The sequence below is a fragment of the Telmatherina bonti genome (assembly GCF_933228915.1).
Source record: "Telmatherina bonti genome assembly, chromosome: 13".
In the NCBI taxonomy this organism is placed as follows: domain Eukaryota; kingdom Metazoa; phylum Chordata; class Actinopteri; order Atheriniformes; family Telmatherinidae; genus Telmatherina; species Telmatherina bonti.
The window spans coordinates 675,164-699,969 of record NC_136611.1 but is presented as its reverse complement, the minus strand read 5'-3'; the positions used below and the strand labels follow the sequence as shown (position 1 = coordinate 699,969).

The window sequence follows — 24,806 nt, the reverse complement described above, 5'->3', positions numbered from 1 at the left end:
GACCGTGGTCTCTTATATAAGAAACTAATGCTAGGACCGTGGTCTGTTATATAAGAAACTAATGCTAGGACCGAGGTCTCTTATATAAGAAACTAATGCTAGGACCGTGGTCTCTTATATAAGAAACTAATGCTAGGACCGTGGTCTCTTATATAAGAAACTAATGCTAGGACCGTGGTCTCTTATATAAGAAACTAATGCTAGGACCGTGGTCTCTTACATTAGAAACTAATGCAAGGACCGTGGGCTCTTATATAAGAAACTAATGCTAGGACCGTGGTCTCTTATATGAGAAACTAATGCTAGGACCGTGGTCTCTTACATTAGAAACTAATGCAAGGACCGTGGGCTCTTATATAAGAAACTAATGCTCGGACCGTGGTCTCTTATATAAGAAACTAATGCTAGGACCGTGGTCTCTTACATTAGAAACTAATGCTAGGACCGTGGTCTCTTATGTAAGAAACTAATGCTAGGACCGTGGGCTCTTATATAAGAAACTAATGCTAGGACCGTGGTCTCTTATATAAGAAACTAATGCTAGGACCGTGGGCTCTTATATGAGAAACTAATACTAGGACCGTGGGCGCTTATATAAGAAACTAATGCTAGGACCGAGGGCTCTTACATTAGAAACTAATGCAAGGACCGTGGGCTCTTATATAAGAAAGTAATGCTAGGACCGTGGTCTCTTACATTAGAAACTAATGCAAGGACCGTGGGCTCTTATATAAGAAACTAATGCTAGGACCGTGGTCTCTTATGTAAGAAACTAATGCTAGGACCGTGGTCTCTTACATTAGAAACTAATGCAAGGACCGAGGTCTCTTATATGAGAAACTAATGCTAGGACCGTGGGCTCTTATATAAGAAACTAATGCTAGGACCGTGGTCTCTTATATAAGAAACTAATGCTAGGACCGTGGTCTCTTACATTAGAAACTAATGCAAGGACCGTGGGCGCTTATATAAGAAACTAATGCTAGGACCGTGGTCTCTTATATAAGAAACTAATACTAGGACCGTGGTCTCTTACATTAGAAACTAATGCAAGGACCGTGGTCTCTTACATTAGAAACTAATGCAAGGACCGTGGGCTCTTATATAAGAAACTAATGCTAGGACCGTGGTCTCTTATATAAGAAACTAATGCTAGGACCGTGGGCTCTTACATTAGAAACTAATGCAAGGACCGTGGTCTCTTATATAAGAAACTAATGCTAGGACCGTGGTCTGTTATATAAGAAACTAATGCTAGGACCGTGGTCTCTTATATAAGAAACTAATGCTAGGACCGTGGTCTCTTACATTAGAAACTAATGCAAGGACCGTGGTCTCTTATATAAGAAACTAATGCTAGGACCGTGGTCTCTTATATAAGAAACTAATGCAAGGACCGTGGTCTCTTATATAAGAAACTAATGCTAGGACCGTGGTCTCTTACATTAGAAACTAATGCTCGGACCGTGGGCGCTTATATAAGAAACTAATGCTAGGACCGTGGTCTCTTATATAAGAAACTAATACTAGGACCGTGGTCTCTTACATTAGAAACTAATGCAAGGACCGTGGGCTCTTATATAAGAAACTAATGCTAGGACCGTGGTCTCTTATATAAGAACCTAATGCTAGGACCGTGGTCTCTTATATAAGAAACTAATGCAAGGACCGAGGGCTCTTATATAAGAAACTAATGCTAGGACCGTGGTCTCTTATATAAGAACCTAATGCTAGGACCGTGGTCTCTTATATAAGAAACTAATGCTAGGACCGAGGGCTCTTATATAAGAAACTAATGCTAGGACCGTGGTCTCTTATATAAGAACCTAATGCTAGGACCGTGGTCTGTTATATAAGAAACTAATGCTAGGACCGTGGTCTCTTATATAAGAAACTAATGCTAGGACCGTGGTCTCTTATATAAGAAACTAATGCTAGGACCGTGGTCTCTTATATAAGAAACTAATGCTAGGACCGTGGTCTCTTATATAAGAACCTAATGCTAGGACCGTGGTCTCTTATATAAGAAACTAATGCTAGGACCGTGGGCTCTTATATAAGAAACTAATGCTAGGACCGAGGGCTCTTATATAAGAAACTAATGCTAGGACCGTGGTCTCTTATATAAGAAACTAATGCTAGGACCTTGGTCTCTTATATAAGAAACTAATGCTAGGACCGTGGGCTCTTATATAAGAAACTAATGCTAGGACCGTGGGCTCTTATATAAGAAACTAATGCTAGGACCGTGGTCTCTTATATAAGAAACTAATGCTAGGACCGAGGGCTCTTATATAAGAAACTAATGCTAGGACCGTGGTCTCTTATATAAGAACCTAATGCTAGGACCGTGGTCTCTTATATAAGAAACTAATGCTAGGACCGTGGTCTCTTATATAAGAAACTAATGCTAGGACCGTGGTCTCTTATATAAGAAACTAATGCTAGGACCGTGGTCTCTTATATAAGAAACTAATGCTAGGACCGTGGGCTCTTATATTAGAAGCTAATGCTCGGACCGTGGTCTCTTATATTAGAAGCTAATGCTCGGACCGTGGTCTCTTATATTAGAAGCTAATGCTCGGACCGTGGTCTCTTACATTAGAAACTAATGCTAGGACCGTGGTCTCTTATATGAGAAACAAATGCTAGGACCGTGGTCTCTTATATAAGAAACTAATGCTAGGACCGTGGGCTCTGATATAAGAACCTAATGCTAGGACCGTGGGCTCTTATATAAGAAACTAATGCTAGAACCGTGGGCTCTTATATTAGAAACTAATGCTAGGACCGTGGTCTCTTAAATAAGAAACTAATGCTAGGACCGTGGGCTCCTATATTAGAAGCTAATGCTCGGACCGTGGTCTCTTATATTAGAAGCTAATGTTCGGACTGTGGTCTCTTACATTAGAAACTAATGCTAGGACCGTGGTCTCTTATATGAGAAACTAATGCTAGGACCGTGGTCTCTTATATTAGAAGCTAATGCTCGGACCGTGGTCTCTTACATTAGAAACTAATGCTAGGACCGTGGTCTCTTACATTAGAAACTAATGCTAGGACCGTGGGCTCTTATATGAGAAACTAATGCTAGGACCGTGGGCTCTTATATTAGAAGCTAATGCTCGGACCGTGGTCTCTTATATTAGAAGCTAATGCTCGGACCGTGGTCTCTTACATTAGAAACTAATGCTAGGACCGTGGTCTCTTATATGAGAAACTAATGCTAGGACCGTGGGCTCTGATATAAGAAACTAATGCTAGGACCGTGGGCTCTTATATAAGAAACTAATGCTAGGACCGTGGGCTCTTTTATAAGAAACTAATGCTAGGACCGAGGGCTCTTATATAAGAACCTAAGGCTAGGACCGAGGGCTCTTATATAAGACACTAATACTAGGACCGTGGGCTCTTATATAAGAAACTAATGCTAGGACCGAGGGTTCTTATATAAGAAACTAATGCTAGGACCGTGGGCTCTTATATAAGAAACTAATGCTAGGACCGTGGTCTCTTATATAAGAAACTAATGCTAAGACCGTGGTCTCTTATATAAGAAACTAATGCTAGGACCGTGGTCCCTTATATAAGAAACTAATGCTAGGACCGTGGTCTCTTATATAAGGACCTAATGCTAGGACCGAGGGCTCTTATATAGGACACTAATACTAGGACCGTGGGCTCTTATATAAGAAACTAATGCTAGGACCGAAGGCTCTTATAAAAGAAACTAATACTAGGACCGAAGGCTCTTATATTAGAAACTAATGCTAGGACCGTGGTCTCTTATATAAGAAACTAATGCTAGGACTGTGGTCTCTTATATAAGAAACTAATGCTAGGACCGTGGTCTCTTATATAAGAACCTATTGCTAGGACCGTGGGCTCTTATATAAGAACCTATTGCTAGGACCGTGGGCTCTTATATAAGAAACTAATGGTAGGACCGTGGGCTCTTATATAAGAAACTAATGCTAGGACCGACGGCTCTTATATAAGAAACTAATGCTAGGACCGTGGTCTCTTATATAAGAACCTATTGCTAGGACCGTGGGCTCTTATATAAGAAACTAATGGTAGGACCGTGGGCTCTTATATAAGAAACTAATGCTAGGACCGACGGCTCTTATATAAGAAACTAATGCTAGGACCGTGGGCTCTTATATAAGAAACTAATGCTAGGACCTGTGGTCTCTTATATAAGAAACTAATGCTAGGACCGAGGTCTCTTATATAAGAAACTAATGCTAGGACCGTGGTCTCTTATATAAGAAACTAATGCTAGGACCGTGGTCTCTTATATAAGAAACTAATACTAGGACCGTGGGCTCTTATATTAGAAACTAATGCTAGGACCGTGGTCTCTTTTATAAGAAACTAATGCTAAGACCGTGGTCCCTTATATAAAAAACTAATGCTAGGACCGTGGTCTCTTATATAAGAACCTAATGCTAGGACCGAGGGCTCTTATATAAGAAACTAATACTAGGACCGTGGGCTCTTATATAAGAAACTAATGCTAGGACCGAAGGCTCTTATATAAGAAACTAATGCTAGGACCGTGGGCTCTTATATAAGAAACTAATACTAGGACCGTGGGCTCTTATATTAGAAACTAATGCTAGGACCGTGGTCTCTTATATAAGAAACTAATGCTAGGACTGTGGTCTCTTATATAAGAAACTAATGCTAGGACCGTGGGCTCTTATATAAGAAACTAATGCTCGGACCGTGGTCTCTTACATTAGAAACTAATGCAAGGACCGTGGGCTCTTATATAAGAAACTAATGCTAGGACCGTGGTCTCTTATATAAGAACCTAATGCTAGGACCGTGGTCTCTTATATATGAAACTAATGCTAGGACCGTGGGCGCTTATATAAGAAACTAATGCTAGGACCGTGGTCTCTTATATGAGAAACTAATGCTAGGACCGTGGGCTCTTATATAAGAAACTAATGCTCGGACCGTGGTCTCTTACATTAGAAACTAATGCAAGGACCGTGGTCTCTTATATAAGAAACTAATGCTAGGACCGTGGTCTCTTATATAAGAACCTAATGCTAGGACCGTGGTCTCTTATATAAGAAACTAATGCTTGGACCGTGGGCTCTTATATAAGAAACAAATGCTAGGACCGTGGGCTCTTATATAAGAAACTAATGCTAGGACCGAGGGCTCTTATATAAGAAACAAATGGTAGGACCGAGGGCTCTTATATAAGAAACTAATGCTAGGACCGTGGTCTCTTATATAAGAAACTAATGCTAGGACCGTGGTCTCTTATATAAGAAACTAATGCTAGGACCGTGGTCTCTTATATAAGAAACTAATGCTAGGACCGTGGGCTCTTATATAAGAAACTAATGCTAGGACCGTGGGCTCTTATATAAGAAACTAATGCTAGGACCGTGGTCTCTTATATAAGAAACTAATGCTAGGACCGAGGGCTCTTATATAAGAAACTAATGCTAGGACCGTGGTCTTTTATATAAGAACCTAATGCTTGGACCGTGGTCTCTTATATAAGAAACTAATGCTAGGACCGTGGTCTCTTATATAAGAAACTAATGCTAGGACCGTGGTCTCTTATATAAGAAACTAATGCTAGGACCGTGGTCTCTTATATAAGAAACTAATGCTAGGACCGTGGGCTCTTATATTAGAAGCTAATGCTCGGACCGTGGTCTCTTATATTAGAAGCTAATGCTCGGACCGTGGTCTCTTATATTAGAAGCTAATGCTCGGACCGTGGTCTCTTACATTAGAAACTAATGCTAGGACCGTGGTCTCTTATATGAGAAACAAATGCTAGGACCGTGGGCTCTGATATAAGAAACTAATGCTAGGACCGTGGGCTCTTATATAAGAAACTAATGCTAGGACTGTGGGCTCTTATATTAGAAACTAATGCTAGGACCGTGGTCTCTTAAATAAGAAACTAATGCTAGGACCGTGGGCTCCTATATTAGAAGCTAATGCTCGGACCGTGGTCTCTTATATTAGAAGCTAATGTTCGGACTGTGGTCTCTTACATTAGAAACTAATGCTAGGACCGTGGTCTCTTATATGAGAAACTAATGCTAGGACCGTGGTCTCTTATATTAGAAGCTAATGCTCGGACCGTGGTCTCTTACATTAGAAACTAATGCTAGGACCGTGGGCTCTTACATTAGAAACTAATGCTAGGACCGTGGGCTCTTATATGAGAAACTAATGCTAGGACCGTGGGCTCTTATATGAGAAACTAATGCTAGGACCGTGGGCTCTTATATTAGAAGCTAATGCTCGGACCGTGGTCTCTTATATTAGAAGCTAATGCTCGGACCGTGGTCTCTTACATTAGAAACTAATGCTAGGACCGTGGTCTCTTATATGAGAAACTAATGCTAGGACCGTGGGCTCTGATATAAGAAACTAATGCTAGGACCGTGGGCTCTTATATAAGAAACTAATGCTAGGACCAAAGGCTCTTATATAAGAAACTAATGCTAGGACCGAGGGCTCTTATATAAGACACTAATACTAGGACTGTGGGCTCTTATATAAGAAACTAATACTAGGACCGAGGGTTCTTATATAAGAAACTAATGCTAGGACCGTGGGCTCTTATATAAGAAACTAATGCTAGGACCGTGGTCTCTTATATAAGACACTAATGCTAAGACCGTGGTCTCTTATATAAGAAACTAATGCTAGGACCGACGGCTCTTATATAAGAAACTAATGCTAAGACCGTGGTCTCTTATATAAGAAACTAATGCTAGGACCGTGGTCTCTTATATAAGAAACTAATGCTAGGACCGTGGGCTCTTATATAAGAAACTAATGCTAGGACCGAAGGCTCTTATAAAAGAAACTAATACTAGGACCGAAGGCTCTTATATAAGAAACTAATGCTAGGACCGTGGTCTCTTATATAAGAACCTATTGCTAGGACCGTGGGCTCTTATATAAGAAACTAATGGTAGGACCGTGGGCTCTTATATAAGAAACTAATGCTAGGACCGACGGCTCTTATATAAGAAACTAATGCTAGGACCGTGGGCTCTTATATAAGAAACTAATGATAGGACCTGTGGTCTCTTATATAAGAAACTAATGCTAGGACCGAGGTCTCTTATATAAGAAACTAATGCTAGGACCGTGGTCTCTTATATAAGAAACTAATGCTAGGACCGTGGTCTCTTATATAAGAAACTAATACTAGGACCGTGGGCTCTTATATTAGAAACTAATGCTAGGACCGTGGTCTCTTTTATAAGAAACTAATGCTAAGACCGTGGTCCCTTATATAAAAAACTAATGCTAGGACCGTGGTCTCTTATATAAGAACCTAATGCTAGGACCGAGGGCTCTTATATAAGAAACTAATACTAGGACCGTGGGCTCTTATATAAGAAACTAATGCTAGGACCGAAGGCTCTTATATAAGAAACTAATGCTAGGACCGTGGGCTCTTATATAAGAAACTAATACTAGGACCGTGGGCTCTTATATTAGAAACTAATGCTAGGACCGTGGTCTCTTATATAAGAAACTAATGCTAGGACTGTGGTCTCTTATATAAGAAACTAATGCTAGGACCGTGGGCTCTTATATAAGAAACTAATGCTCGGACCGTGGTCTCTTACATTAGAAACTAATGCAAGGACCGTGGGCTCTTATATAAGAAACTAATGCTAGGACCGTGGTCTCTTATATAAGAACCTAATGCTAGGACCGTGGTCTCTTATATATGAAACTAATGCTAGGACCGTGGGCGCTTATATAAGAAACTAATGCTAGGACCGTGGTCTCTTATATGAGAAACTAATGCTAGGACCGTGGGCTCTTATATAAGAAACTAATGCTCGGACCGTGGTCTCTTACATTAGAAACTAATGCAAGGACCGTGGTCTCTTATATAAGAAACTAATGCTAGGACCGTGGTCTCTTATATAAGAACCTAATGCTAGGACCGTGGTCTCTTATATAAGAAACTAATGCTAGGACCGTGGGCTCTTATATAAGAAACAAATGCTAGGACCGTGGGCTCTTATATAAGAAACTAATGCTAGGACCGAGGGCTCTTATATAAGAAACAAATGGTAGGACCGAGGGCTCTTATATAAGAAACTAATGCTAGGACCGTGGTCTCTTATATAAGAAACTAATGCTAGGACCGTGGTCTCTTATATAAGAAACTAATGCTAGGACCGTGGTCTCTTATATAAGAAACTAATGCTAGGACCGTGGGCTCTTATATAAGAAACTAATGCTAGGACCGTGGGCTCTTATATAAGAAACTAATGCTAGGACCGTGGTCTCTTATATAAGAAACTAATGCTAGGACCGAGGGCTCTTATATAAGAAACTAATGCTAGGACCGTGGTCTTTTATATAAGAACCTAATGCTTGGACCGTGGTCTCTTATATAAGAAACTAATGCTAGGACCGTGGTCTCTTATATAAGAAACTAATGCTAGGACCGTGGTCTCTTATATAAGAAACTAATGCTAGGACCGTGGTCTCTTATATAAGAAACTAATGCTAGGACCGTGGGCTCTTATATTAGAAGCTAATGCTCGGACCGTGGTCTCTTATATTAGAAGCTAATGCTCGGACCGTGGTCTCTTATATTAGAAGCTAATGCTCGGACCGTGGTCTCTTACATTAGAAACTAATGCTAGGACCGTGGTCTCTTATATGAGAAACAAATGCTAGGACCGTGGGCTCTGATATAAGAAACTAATGCTAGGACCGTGGGCTCTTATATAAGAAACTAATGCTAGGACTGTGGGCTCTTATATTAGAAACTAATGCTAGGACCGTGGTCTCTTAAATAAGAAACTAATGCTAGGACCGTGGGCTCCTATATTAGAAGCTAATGCTCGGACCGTGGTCTCTTATATTAGAAGCTAATGTTCGGACTGTGGTCTCTTACATTAGAAACTAATGCTAGGACCGTGGTCTCTTATATGAGAAACTAATGCTAGGACCGTGGTCTCTTATATTAGAAGCTAATGCTCGGACCGTGGTCTCTTACATTAGAAACTAATGCTAGGACCGTGGGCTCTTACATTAGAAACTAATGCTAGGACCGTGGGCTCTTATATGAGAAACTAATGCTAGGACCGTGGGCTCTTATATGAGAAACTAATGCTAGGACCGTGGGCTCTTATATTAGAAGCTAATGCTCGGACCGTGGTCTCTTATATTAGAAGCTAATGCTCGGACCGTGGTCTCTTACATTAGAAACTAATGCTAGGACCGTGGTCTCTTATATGAGAAACTAATGCTAGGACCGTGGGCTCTGATATAAGAAACTAATGCTAGGACCGTGGGCTCTTATATAAGAAACTAATGCTAGGACCAAAGGCTCTTATATAAGAAACTAATGCTAGGACCGAGGGCTCTTATATAAGACACTAATACTAGGACTGTGGGCTCTTATATAAGAAACTAATACTAGGACCGAGGGTTCTTATATAAGAAACTAATGCTAGGACCGTGGGCTCTTATATAAGAAACTAATGCTAGGACCGTGGTCTCTTATATAAGACACTAATGCTAAGACCGTGGTCTCTTATATAAGAAACTAATGCTAGGACCGACGGCTCTTATATAAGAAACTAATGCTAAGACCGTGGTCTCTTATATAAGAAACTAATGCTAGGACCGTGGTCTCTTATATAAGAAACTAATGCTAGGACCGTGGGCTCTTATATAAGAAACTAATGCTAGGACCGAAGGCTCTTATAAAAGAAACTAATACTAGGACCGAAGGCTCTTATATTAGAAACTAATGCTAGGACCGTGGTCTCTTATATAAGAAACTAATGCTAGGACTGTGGTCTCTTATATAAGAAACTAATGCTAGGACCGTGGTCTCTTATATAAGAACCTATTGCTAGGACCGTGGGCTCTTATATAAGAACCTATTGCTAGGACCGTGGGCTCTTATATAAGAAACTAATGGTAGGACCGTGGGCTCTTATATAAGAAACTAATGCTAGGACCGACGGCTCTTATATAAGAAACTAATGCTAGGACCGTGGTCTCTTATATAAGAACCTATTGCTAGGACCGTGGGCTCTTATATAAGAAACTAATGGTAGGACCGTGGGCTCTTATATAAGAAACTAATGCTAGGACCGACGGCTCTTATATAAGAAACTAATGCTAGGACCGTGGGCTCTTATATAAGAAACTAATGCTAGGACCTGTGGTCTCTTATATAAGAAACTAATGCTAGGACCGAGGTCTCTTATATAAGAAACTAATGCTAGGACCGTGGTCTCTTATATAAGAAACTAATGCTAGGACCGTGGTCTCTTATATAAGAAACTAATACTAGGACCGTGGGCTCTTATATTAGAAACTAATGCTAGGACCGTGGTCTCTTTTATAAGAAACTAATGCTAAGACCGTGGTCCCTTATATAAAAAACTAATGCTAGGACCGTGGGCTCTTATATAAGAAACTAATACTAGGACCGTGGGCTCTTATATTAGAAACTAATGCTAGGACCGTGGTCTCTTATATAAGAAACTAATGCTAGGACTGTGGTCTCTTATATAAGAAACTAATGCTAGGACCGTGGGCTCTTATATAAGAAACTAATGCTCGGACCGTGGTCTCTTACATTAGAAACTAATGCAAGGACCGTGGGCTCTTATATAAGAAACTAATGCTAGGACCGTGGTCTCTTATATAAGAACCTAATGCTAGGACCGTGGTCTCTTATATATGAAACTAATGCTAGGACCGTGGGCGCTTATATAAGAAACTAATGCTAGGACCGTGGTCTCTTATATGAGAAACTAATGCTAGGACCGTGGGCTCTTATATAAGAAACTAATGCTCGGACCGTGGTCTCTTACATTAGAAACTAATGCAAGGACCGTGGTCTCTTATATAAGAAACTAATGCTAGGACCGTGGTCTCTTATATAAGAACCTAATGCTAGGACCGTGGTCTCTTATATAAGAAACTAATGCTAGGACCGTGGGCTCTTATATAAGAAACAAATGCTAGGACCGTGGGCTCTTATATAAGAAACTAATGCTAGGACCGAGGGCTCTTATATAAGAAACAAATGGTAGGACCGAGGGCTCTTATATAAGAAACTAATGCTAGGACCGTGGTCTCTTATATAAGAAACTAATGCTAGGACCGTGGTCTCTTATATAAGAAACTAATGCTAGGACCGTGGTCTCTTATATAAGAAACTAATGCTAGGACCGTGGGCTCTTATATAAGAAACTAATGCTAGGACCGTGGGCTCTTATATAAGAAACTAATGCTAGGACCGTGGTCTCTTATATAAGAAACTAATGCTAGGACCGAGGGCTCTTATATAAGAAACTAATGCTAGGACCGTGGTCTTTTATATAAGAACCTAATGCTTGGACCGTGGTCTCTTATATAAGAAACTAATGCTAGGACCGTGGTCTCTTATATAAGAAACTAATGCTAGGACCGTGGTCTCTTATATAAGAAACTAATGCTAGGACCGTGGTCTCTTATATAAGAAACTAATGCTAGGACCGTGGGCTCTTATATTAGAAGCTAATGCTCGGACCGTGGTCTCTTATATTAGAAGCTAATGCTCGGACCGTGGTCTCTTATATTAGAAGCTAATGCTCGGACCGTGGTCTCTTACATTAGAAACTAATGCTAGGACCGTGGTCTCTTATATGAGAAACAAATGCTAGGACCGTGGGCTCTGATATAAGAAACTAATGCTAGGACCGTGGGCTCTTATATAAGAAACTAATGCTAGGACTGTGGGCTCTTATATTAGAAACTAATGCTAGGACCGTGGTCTCTTAAATAAGAAACTAATGCTAGGACCGTGGGCTCCTATATTAGAAGCTAATGCTCGGACCGTGGTCTCTTATATTAGAAGCTAATGTTCGGACTGTGGTCTCTTACATTAGAAACTAATGCTAGGACCGTGGTCTCTTATATGAGAAACTAATGCTAGGACCGTGGTCTCTTATATTAGAAGCTAATGCTCGGACCGTGGTCTCTTACATTAGAAACTAATGCTAGGACCGTGGGCTCTTACATTAGAAACTAATGCTAGGACCGTGGGCTCTTATATGAGAAACTAATGCTAGGACCGTGGGCTCTTATATGAGAAACTAATGCTAGGACCGTGGGCTCTTATATTAGAAGCTAATGCTCGGACCGTGGTCTCTTATATTAGAAGCTAATGCTCGGACCGTGGTCTCTTACATTAGAAACTAATGCTAGGACCGTGGTCTCTTATATGAGAAACTAATGCTAGGACCGTGGGCTCTGATATAAGAAACTAATGCTAGGACCGTGGGCTCTTATATAAGAAACTAATGCTAGGACCAAAGGCTCTTATATAAGAAACTAATGCTAGGACCGAGGGCTCTTATATAAGACACTAATACTAGGACTGTGGGCTCTTATATAAGAAACTAATACTAGGACCGAGGGTTCTTATATAAGAAACTAATGCTAGGACCGTGGGCTCTTATATAAGAAACTAATGCTAGGACCGTGGTCTCTTATATAAGACACTAATGCTAAGACCGTGGTCTCTTATATAAGAAACTAATGCTAGGACCGACGGCTCTTATATAAGAAACTAATGCTAAGACCGTGGTCTCTTATATAAGAAACTAATGCTAGGACCGTGGTCTCTTATATAAGAAACTAATGCTAGGACCGTGGGCTCTTATATAAGAAACTAATGCTAGGACCGAAGGCTCTTATAAAAGAAACTAATACTAGGACCGAAGGCTCTTATATTAGAAACTAATGCTAGGACCGTGGTCTCTTATATAAGAAACTAATGCTAGGACTGTGGTCTCTTATATAAGAAACTAATGCTAGGACCGTGGTCTCTTATATAAGAACCTATTGCTAGGACCGTGGGCTCTTATATAAGAACCTATTGCTAGGACCGTGGGCTCTTATATAAGAAACTAATGGTAGGACCGTGGGCTCTTATATAAGAAACTAATGCTAGGACCGACGGCTCTTATATAAGAAACTAATGCTAGGACCGTGGTCTCTTATATAAGAACCTATTGCTAGGACCGTGGGCTCTTATATAAGAAACTAATGGTAGGACCGTGGGCTCTTATATAAGAAACTAATGCTAGGACCGACGGCTCTTATATAAGAAACTAATGCTAGGACCGTGGGCTCTTATATAAGAAACTAATGCTAGGACCTGTGGTCTCTTATATAAGAAACTAATGCTAGGACCGAGGTCTCTTATATAAGAAACTAATGCTAGGACCGTGGTCTCTTATATAAGAAACTAATGCTAGGACCGTGGTCTCTTATATAAGAAACTAATACTAGGACCGTGGGCTCTTATATTAGAAACTAATGCTAGGACCGTGGTCTCTTTTATAAGAAACTAATGCTAAGACCGTGGTCCCTTATATAAAAAACTAATGCTAGGACCGTGGTCTCTTATATAAGAACCTAATGCTAGGACCGAGGGCTCTTACATTAGAAACTAATGCAAGGACCGTGGGCTCTTATATAAGAAAGTAATGCTAGGACCGTGGTCTCTTACATTAGAAACTAATGCAAGGACCGTGGGCTCTTATATAAGAAACTAATGCTAGGACCGTGGTCTCTTATGTAAGAAACTAATGCTAGGACCGTGGTCTCTTACATTAGAAACTAATGCAAGGACCGAGGTCTCTTATATGAGAAACTAATGCTAGGACCGTGGGCTCTTATATAAGAAACTAATGCTAGGACCGTGGTCTCTTATATAAGAAACTAATGCTAGGACCGTGGTCTCTTACATTAGAAACTAATGCAAGGACCGTGGGCGCTTATATAAGAAACTAATGCTAGGACCGTGGTCTCTTATATAAGAAACTAATACTAGGACCGTGGTCTCTTACATTAGAAACTAATGCAAGGACCGTGGTCTCTTACATTAGAAACTAATGCAAGGACCGTGGGCTCTTATATAAGAAACTAATGCTAGGACCGTGGTCTCTTATATAAGAAACTAATGCTAGGACCGTGGGCTCTTACATTAGAAACTAATGCAAGGACCGTGGTCTCTTATATAAGAAACTAATGCTAGGACCGTGGTCTGTTATATAAGAAACTAATGCTAGGACCGTGGTCTCTTATATAAGAAACTAATGCTAGGACCGTGGTCTCTTACATTAGAAACTAATGCAAGGACCGTGGTCTCTTATATAAGAAACTAATGCTAGGACCGTGGTCTCTTATATAAGAAACTAATGCAAGGACCGTGGTCTCTTATATAAGAAACTAATGCTAGGACCGTGGTCTCTTACATTAGAAACTAATGCTCGGACCGTGGGCGCTTATATAAGAAACTAATGCTAGGACCGTGGTCTCTTATATAAGAAACTAATACTAGGACCGTGGTCTCTTACATTAGAAACTAATGCAAGGACCGTGGGCTCTTATATAAGAAACTAATGCTAGGACCGTGGTCTCTTATATAAGAACCTAATGCTAGGACCGTGGTCTCTTATATAAGAAACTAATGCAAGGACCGAGGGCTCTTATATAAGAAACTAATGCTAGGACCGTGGTCTCTTATATAAGAACCTAATGCTAGGACCGTGGTCTCTTATATAAGAAACTAATGCTAGGACCGAGGGCTCTTATATAAGAAACTAATGCTAGGACCGTGGTCTCTTATATAAGAACCTAATGCTAGGACCGTGGTCTGTTATATAAGAAACTAATGCTAGGACCGTGGTCTCTTATATAAGAAACTAATGCTAGGACCGTGGTCTCTTATATAAGAACCTAATGCTAGGACTGTGGTCTGTTATATAAGAAACTAATGCTAGGACCGTGGTCTCTTACATTAGAAACTAATGCAAGGACCGTGGTCTCTTATATAAGAAACTAATGCTAGGACCGTGGTCTCTTATATAAGAAACTAATGCTAGGACCGTGGTCTCTTATATAAGAACCTAATGCTAGGACCGTGGTCTCTTATATAAGAAACTAATGCTAGGACCGTGGGCTCTTATATAAGAAACTAATGCTAGGACCGAGGGCTCTTATATAAGAAACTAATGCTAGGACCGTGGTCTCTTATATAAGAAACTAATGCTAGGACCTTGGTCTCTTATATAAGAAACTAATGCTAGGACCGTGGGCTCTTATATAAGAAACTAATGCTAGGACCGTGGGCTCTTATATAAGAAACTAATGCTAGGACCGTGGTCTCTTATATAAGAAACTAATGCTAGGACCGAGGGCTCTTATATAAGAAACTAATGCTAGGACCGTGGTCTCTTATATAAGAACCTAATGCTAGGACCGTGGTCTCTTATATAAGAAACTAATGCTAGGACCGTGGTCTCTTATATAAGAAACTAATGCTAGGACCGTGGTCTCTTATATAAGAAACTAATGCTAGGACCGTGGTCTCTTATATAAGAAACTAATGCTAGGACCGTGGGCTCTTATATTAGAAGCTAATGCTCGGACCGTGGTCTCTTATATTAGAAGCTAATGCTCGGACCGTGGTCTCTTATATTAGAAGCTAATGCTCGGACCGTGGTCTCTTACATTAGAAACTAATGCTAGGACCGTGGTCTCTTATATGAGAAACAAATGCTAGGACCGTGGTCTCTTATATAAGAAACTAATGCTAGGACCGTGGGCTCTGATATAAGAACCTAATGCTAGGACCGTGGGCTCTTATATAAGAAACTAATGCTAGAACCGTGGGCTCTTATATTAGAAACTAATGCTAGGACCGTGGTCTCTTAAATAAGAAACTAATGCTAGGACCGTGGGCTCCTATATTAGAAGCTAATGCTCGGACCGTGGTCTCTTATATTAGAAGCTAATGTTCGGACTGTGGTCTCTTACATTAGAAACTAATGCTAGGACCGTGGTCTCTTATATGAGAAACTAATGCTAGGACCGTGGTCTCTTATATTAGAAGCTAATGCTCGGACCGTGGTCTCTTACATTAGAAACTAATGCTAGGACCGTGGTCTCTTACATTAGAAACTAATGCTAGGACCGTGGGCTCTTATATGAGAAACTAATGCTAGGACCGTGGGCTCTTATATTAGAAGCTAATGCTCGGACCGTGGTCTCTTATATTAGAAGCTAATGCTCGGACCGTGGTCTCTTACATTAGAAACTAATGCTAGGACCGTGGTCTCTTATATGAGAAACTAATGCTAGGACCGTGGGCTCTGATATAAGAAACTAATGCTAGGACCGTGGGCTCTTATATAAGAAACTAATGCTAGGACCGTGGGCTCTTTTATAAGAAACTAATGCTAGGACCGAGGGCTCTTATATAAGAACCTAAGGCTAGGACCGAGGGCTCTTATATAAGACACTAATACTAGGACCGTGGGCTCTTATATAAGAAACTAATGCTAGGACCGAGGGTTCTTATATAAGAAACTAATGCTAGGACCGTGGGCTCTTATATAAGAAACTAATGCTAGGACCGTGGTCTCTTATATAAGAAACTAATGCTAAGACCGTGGTCTCTTATATAAGAAACTAATGCTAGGACCGTGGTCCCTTATATAAGAAACTAATGCTAGGACCGTGGTCTCTTATATAAGGACCTAATGCTAGGACCGAGGGCTCTTATATAGGACACTAATACTAGGACCGTGGGCTCTTATATAAGAAACTAATGCTAGGACCGAAGGCTCTTATAAAAGAAACTAATACTAGGACCGAAGGCTCTTATATTAGAAACTAATGCTAGGACCGTGGTCTCTTATATAAGAAACTAATGCTAGGACTGTGGTCTCTTATATAAGAAACTAATGCTAGGACCGTGGTCTCTTATATAAGAACCTATTGCTAGGACCGTGGGCTCTTATATAAGAACCTATTGCTAGGACCGTGGGCTCTTATATAAGAAACTAATGGTAGGACCGTGGGCTCTTATATAAGAAACTAATGCTAGGACCGACGGCTCTTATATAAGAAACTAATGCTAGGACCGTGGTCTCTTATATAAGAACCTATTGCTAGGACCGTGGGCTCTTATATAAGAAACTAATGGTAGGACCGTGGGCTCTTATATAAGAAACTAATGCTAGGACCGACGGCTCTTATATAAGAAACTAATGCTAGGACCGTGGGCTCTTATATAAGAAACTAATGCTAGGACCTGTGGTCTCTTATATAAGAAACTAATGCTAGGACCGAGGTCTCTTATATAAGAAACTAATGCTAGGACCGTGGTCTCTTATATAAGAAACTAATGCTAGGACCGTGGTCTCTTATATAAGAAACTAATACTAGGACCGTGGGCTCTTATATTAGAAACTAATGCTAGGACCGTGGTCTCTTTTATAAGAAACTAATGCTAAGACCGTGGTCCCTTATATAAAAAACTAATGCTAGGACCGTGGTCTCTTATATAAGAACCTAATGCTAGGACCGAGGGCTCTTATATAAGAAACTAATACTAGGACCGTGGGCTCTTATATAAGAAACTAATGCTAGGACCGAAGGCTCTTATATAAGAAACTAATGCTAGGACCGTGGGCTCTTATATAAGAAACTAATACTAGGACCGTGGGCTCTTATATTAGAAACTAATGCTAGGACCGTGGTCTCTTATATAAGAAACTAATGCTAGGACTGTGGTCTCTTATATAAGAAACTAATGCTAGGACCGTGGGCTCTTATATAAGAAACTAATGCTCGGACCGTGGTCTCTTACATTAGAAACTAATGCAAGGACCGTGGGCTCTTATATAAGAAACTAATGCTAGGACCGTGGTCTCTTATATAAGAACCTAATGCTAGGACCGTGGTCTCTTATATATGAAACTAATGCTAGGACCGTGGGCGCTTATATAAGAAACTAATGCTAGGACCGTGGTCTCTTATATGAGAAACTAATGCTAGGACCGTGGGCTCTTATATAAGAAACTAATGCTCGGACCGTGGTCTCTTACATTAGAAACTAATGCAAGGACCGTGGTCTCTTATATAAGAAACTAATGCTAGGACCGTGGTCTCTTATATAAGAACCTAATGCTAGGACCGTGGTCTCTTATATAAGAAACTAATGCTAGGACCGTGGGCTCTTATATAAGAAACAAATGCTAGGACCGTGGGCTCTTATATAAGAAACTAATGCTAGGACCGAGGGCTCTTATATAAGAAACAAATGGTAGGACCGAGGGCTCTTATATAAGAAACTAATGCTAGGACCGTGGTCTCTTATATAAGAAACTAATGCTAGGACCGTGGTCTCTTATATAAGAAACTAATGCTAGGACCGTGGTCTCTTATATAAGAAACTAATGCTAGGACCGTGGGCTCTTATATAAGAAACTAATGCTAGGACCGTGGGCTCTTATATAAGAAACTAATGCTAGGACCGTGGTCTCTTATATAAGAAACTAATGCTAGGACCGAGGGCTCTTATATAAGAAACTAATGCTAGGACCGTGGTCTTTTATATAAGAACCTAATGCTTGGACCGTGGTCTCTTATATAAGAAACTAATGCTAGGACCGTGGTCTCTTATATAAGAAACTAATGCTAGGACCGTGGTCTCTTATATAAGAAACTAATGCTAGGACCGTGGTCTCTTATATAAGAAACTAATGCTAGGACCGTGGGCTCTTATATTAGAAGCTAATGCTCGGACCGTGGTCTCTTATATTAGAAGCTAATGCTCGGACCGTGGTCTCTTATATTAGAAGCTAATGCTCGGACCGTGGTCTCTTACATTAGAAACTAATGCTAGGACCGTGGTCTCTTATATGAGAAACAAATGCTAGGACCGTGGGCTCTGATATAAGAAACTAATGCTAGGACCGTGGGCTCTTATATAAGAAACTAATGCTAGGACTGTGGGCTCTTATATTAGAAACTAATGCTAGGACCGTGGTCTCTTAAATAAGAAACTAATGCTAGGACCGTGGGCTCCTATATTAGAAGCTAATGCTCGGACCGTGGTCTCTTATATTAGAAGCTAATGTTCGGACTGTGGTCTCTTACATTAGAAACTAATGCTAGGACCGTGGTCTCTTATATGAGAAACTAATGCTAGGACCGTGGTCTCTTATATTAGAAGCTAATGCTCGGACCGTGGTCTCTTACATTAGAAACTAATGCTAGGACCGTGGGCTCTTACATTAGAAACTAATGCTAGGACCGTGGGCTCTTATATGAGAAACTAATGCTAGGACCGTGGGCTCTTATATGAGAAACTAATGCTAGGACCGTGGGCTCTTATATTAGAAGCTAATGCTCGGACCGTGGTCTCTTATATTAGAAGCTAATGCTCGGACCGTGGTCTCTTACATTAGAAACTAATGCTAGGACCGTGGTCTCTTATATGAGAAACTAATGCTAGGACCGTGGGCTCTGATATAAGAAACTAATGCTAGGACCGTGGGCTCTTATATAAGAAACTAATGCTAGGACCAAAGGCTCTTATATAAGAAACTAATGCTAGGACCGAGGGCTCTTATATAAGACACTAATACTAGGACTGTGGGCTCTTATATAAGAAACTAATACTAGGACCGAGGGTTCTTATATAAGAAACTAATGCTAGGACCGTGGGCTCTTATATAAGAAACTAATGCTAGGACCGTGGTCTCTTATATAAGACACTAATGCTAAGACCGTGGTCTCTTATATAAGAAACTAATGCTAGGACCGACGGCTCTTATATAAGAAACTAATGCTAAGACCGTGGTCTCTTATATAAGAAACTAATGCTAGGACCGTGGTCTCTTATATAAGAAACTAATGCTAGGACCGTGGGCTCTTATATAAGAAACTAATGCTAGGACCGAAGGCTCTTATAAAAGAAACTAATACTAGGACCGAAGGCTCTTATATAAGAAACTAATGCTAGGACCGTGGTCTCTTATATAAGAACCTATTGCTAGGACCGTGGGCTCTTATATAAGAAACTAATGGTAGGACCGTGGGCTCTTATATAAGAAACTAATGCTAGGACCGACGGCTCTTATATAAGAAACTAATGCTAGGACCGTGGGCTCTTATATAAGAAACTAATGCTAGGACCTGTGGTCTCTTATATAAGAAACTAATGCTAGGACCGAGGTCTCTTATATAAGAAACTAATGCTAGGACCGTGGTCTCTTATATAAGAAACTAATGCTAGGACCGTGGTCTCTTATATAAGAAACTAATACTAGGACCGTGGGCTCTTATATTAGAAACTAATGCTAGGACCGTGGTCTCTTTTATAAGAAACTAATGCTAAGACCGTGGTCCCTTATATAAAAAACTAATGCTAGGACCGTGGTCTCTTATATAAGAACCTAATGCTAGGACCGAGGGCTCTTATATAAGAAACTAATACTAGGACCGTGGGCTCTTATATAAGAAACTAATGCTAGGACCGAAGGCTCTTATATAAGAAACTAATGCTAGGACCGTGGGCTCTTATATAAGAAACTAATACTAGGACCGTGGGCTCTTATATTAGAAACTAATGCTAGGACCGTGGTCTCTTATATAAGAAACTAATGCTAGGACTGTGGTCTCTTATATAAGAAACTAATGCTAGGACCGTGGGCTCTTATATAAGAAACTAATGCTCGGACCGTGGTCTCTTACATTAGAAACTAATGCAAGGACCGTGGGCTCTTATATAAGAAACTAATGCTAGGACCGTGGTCTCTTATATAAGAACCTAATGCTAGGACCGTGGTCTCTTATATATGAAACTAATGCTAGGACCGTGGGCGCTTATATAAGAAACTAATGCTAGGACCGTGGTCTCTTATATGAGAAACTAATGCTAGGACCGTGGGCTCTTATATAAGAAACTAATGCTCGGACCGTGGTCTCTTACATTAGAAACTAATGCAAGGACCGTGGTCTCTTATATAAGAAACTAATGCTAGGACCGTGGTCTCTTATATAAGAACCTAATGCTAGGACCGTGGTCTCTTATATAAGAAACTAATGCTAGGACCGTGGGCTCTTATATAAGAAACAAATGCTAGGACCGTGGGCTCTTATATAAGAAACTAATGCTAGGACCGAGGGCTCTTATATAAGAAACAAATGGTAGGACCGAGGGCTCTTATATAAGAAACTAATGCTAGGACCGTGGTCTCTTATATAAGAAACTAATGCTAGGACCGTGGTCTCTTATATAAGAAACTAATGCTAGGACCGTGGTCTCTTATATAAGAAACTAATGCTAGGACCGTGGGCTCTTATATAAGAAACTAATGCTAGGACCGTGGGCTCTTATATAAGAAACTAATGCTAGGACCGTGGTCTCTTATATAAGAAACTAATGCTAGGACCGAGGGCTCTTATATAAGAAACTAATGCTAGGACCGTGGTCTTTTATATAAGAACCTAATGCTTGGACCGTGGTCTCTTATATAAGAAACTAATGCTAGGACCGTGGTCTCTTATATAAGAAACTAATGCTAGGACCGTGGTCTCTTATATAAGAAACTAATGCTAGGACCGTGGTCTCTTATATAAGAAACTAATGCTAGGACCGTGGGCTCTTATATTAGAAGCTAATGCTCGGACCGTGGTCTCTTATATTAGAAGCTAATGCTCGGACCGTGGTCTCTTATATTAGAAGCTAATGCTCGGACCGTGGTCTCTTACATTAGAAACTAATGCTAGGACCGTGGTCTCTTATATGAGAAACAAATGCTAGGACCGTGGGCTCTGATATAAGAAACTAATGCTAGGACCGTGGGCTCTTATATAAGAAACTAATGCTAGGACTGTGGGCTCTTATATTAGAAACTAATGCTAGGACCGTGGTCTCTTAAATAAGAAACTAATGCTAGGACCGTGGGCTCCTATATTAGAAGCTAATGCTCGGACCGTGGTCTCTTATATTAGAAGCTAATGTTCGGACTGTGGTCTCTTACATTAGAAACTAATGCTAGGACCGTGGTCTCTTATATGAGAAACTAATGCTAGGACCGTGGTCTCTTATATTAGAAGCTAATGCTCGGACCGTGGTCTCTTACATTAGAAACTAATGCTAGGACCGTGGGCTCTTACATTAGAAACTAATGCTAGGACCGTGGGCTCTTATATGAGAAACTAATGCTAGGACCGTGGGCTCTTATATGAGAAACTAATGCTAGGACCGTGGGCTCTTATATTAGAAGCTAATGCTCGGACCGTGGTCTCTTATATTAGAAGCTAATGCTCGGACCGTGGTCTCTTACATTAGAAACTAATGCTAGGACCGTGGTCTCTTATATGAGAAACTAATGCTAGGACCGTGGGCTCTGATATAAGAAACTAATGCTAGGACCGTGGGCTCTTATATAAGAAACTAATGCTAGGACCAAAGGCTCTTATATAAGAAACTAATGCTAGGACCGAGGGCTCTTATATAAGACACTAATACTAGGACTGTGGGCTCTTATATAAGAAACTAATACTAGGACCGAGGGTTCTTATATAAGAAACTAATGCTAGGACCGTGGGCTCTTATATAAGAAACTAATGCTAGGACCGTGGTCTCTTATATAAGACACTAATGCTAAGACCGTGGTCTCTTATATAAGAAACTAATGCTAGGACCGACGGCTCTTATATAAGAAACTAATGCTAAGACCGTGGTCTCTTATATAAGAAACTAATGCTAGGACCGTGGTCTCTTATATAAGAAACTAATGCTAGGACCGTGGGCTCTTATATAAGAAACTAATGCTAGGACCGAAGGCTCTTATAAAAGAAACTAATACTAGGACCGAAGGCTCTTATATTAGAAACTAATGCTAGGACCGTGGTCTCTTATATAAGAAACTAATGCTAGGACTGTGGTCTCTTATATAAGAAACTAATGCTAGGACCGTGGTCTCTTATATAAGAACCTATTGCTAGGACCGTGGGCTCTTATATAAGAACCTATTGCTAGGACCGTGGGCTCTTATATAAGAAACTAATGGTAGGACCGTGGGCTCTTATATAAGAAACTAATGCTAGGACCGACGGCTCTTATATAAGAAACTAATGCTAGGACCGTGGTCTCTTATATAAGAACCTATTGCTAGGACCGTGGGCTCTTATATAAGAAACTAATGGTAGGACCGTGGGCTCTTATATAAGAAACTAATGCTAGGACCGACGGCTCTTATATAAGAAACTAATGCTAGGACCGTGGGCTCTTATATAAGAAACTAATGCTAGGACCTGTGGTCTCTTATATAAGAAACTAATGCTAGGACCGAGGTCTCTTATATAAGAAACTAATGCTAGGACCGTGGTCTCTTATATAAGAAACTAATGCTAGGACCGTGGTCTCTTATATAAGAAACTAATACTAGGACCGTGGGCTCTTATATTAGAAACTAATGCTAGGACCGTGGTCTCTTTTATAAGAAACTAATGCTAAGACCGTGGTCCCTTATATAAAAAACTAATGCTAGGACCGTGGTCTCTTATATAAGAACCTAATGCTAGGACCGAGGGCTCTTATATAAGAAACTAATACTAGGACCGTGGGCTCTTATATAAGAAACTAATGCTAGGACCGAAGGCTCTTATATAAGAAACTAATGCTAGGACCGTGGGCTCTTATATAAGAAACTAATACTAGGACCGTGGGCTCTTATATTAGAAACTAATGCTAGGACCGTGGTCTCTTATATAAGAAACTAATGCTAGGACTGTGGTCTCTTATATAAGAAACTAATGCTAGGACCGTGGGCTCTTATATAAGAAACTAATGCTCGGACCGTGGTCTCTTACATTAGAAACTAATGCAAGGACCGTGGGCTCTTATATAAGAAACTAATGCTAGGACCGTGGTCTCTTATATAAGAACCTAATGCTAGGACCGTGGTCTCTTATATATGAAACTAATGCTAGGACCGTGGGCGCTTATATAAGAAACTAATGCTAGGACCGTGGTCTCTTATATGAGAAACTAATGCTAGGACCGTGGGCTCTTATATAAGAAACTAATGCTCGGACCGTGGTCTCTTACATTAGAAACTAATGCAAGGACCGTGGTCTCTTATATAAGAAACTAATGCTAGGACCGTGGTCTCTTATATAAGAACCTAATGCTAGGACCGTGGTCTCTCATATAAGAAACTAATGCTAGGACCGTGGGCTCTTATATAAGAAACAAATGCTAGGACCGTGGGCTCTTATATAAGAAACTAATGCTAGGACCGAGGGCTCTTATATAAGAAACAAATGGTAGGACCGAGGGCTCTTATATAAGAAACTAATGCTAGGACCGTGGTCTCTTATATAAGAAACTAATGCTAGGACCGTGGTCTCTTATATAAGAAACTAATGCTAGGACCGTGGTCTCTTATATAAGAAACTAATGCTAGGACCGTGGGCTCTTATATAAGAAACTAATGCTAGGACCGTGGGCTCTTATATAAGAAACTAATGCTAGGACCGTGGTCTCTTATATAAGAAACTAATGCTAGGACCGAGGGCTCTTATATAAGAAACTAATGCTAGGACCGTGGTCTTTTATATAAGAACCTAATGCTTGGACCGTGGTCTCTTATATAAGAAACTAATGCTAGGACCGTGGTCTCTTATATAAGAAACTAATGCTAGGACCGTGGTCTCTTATATAAGAAACTAATGCTAGGACCGTGGTCTCTTATATAAGAAACTAATGCTAGGACCGTGGGCTCTTATATTAGAAGCTAATGCTCGGACCGTGGTCTCTTATATTAGAAGCTAATGCTCGGACCGTGGTCTCTTATATTAGAAGCTAATGCTCGGACCGTGGTCTCTTACATTAGAAACTAATGCTAGGACCGTGGTCTCTTATATGAGAAACAAATGCTAGGACCGTGGGCTCT

General features: G+C 40.4%; 1 protein-coding gene across 6 annotated transcripts in view; it reads left to right on the top strand.

Moving 5' to 3' along the window:
- Positions 1-24,806, top strand: part of LOC306764394 (extracellular matrix organizing protein FRAS1-like) — a 623,368-nt gene that overhangs the window by 160,209 nt on the left and 438,353 nt on the right. The window lies entirely within an intron of this gene.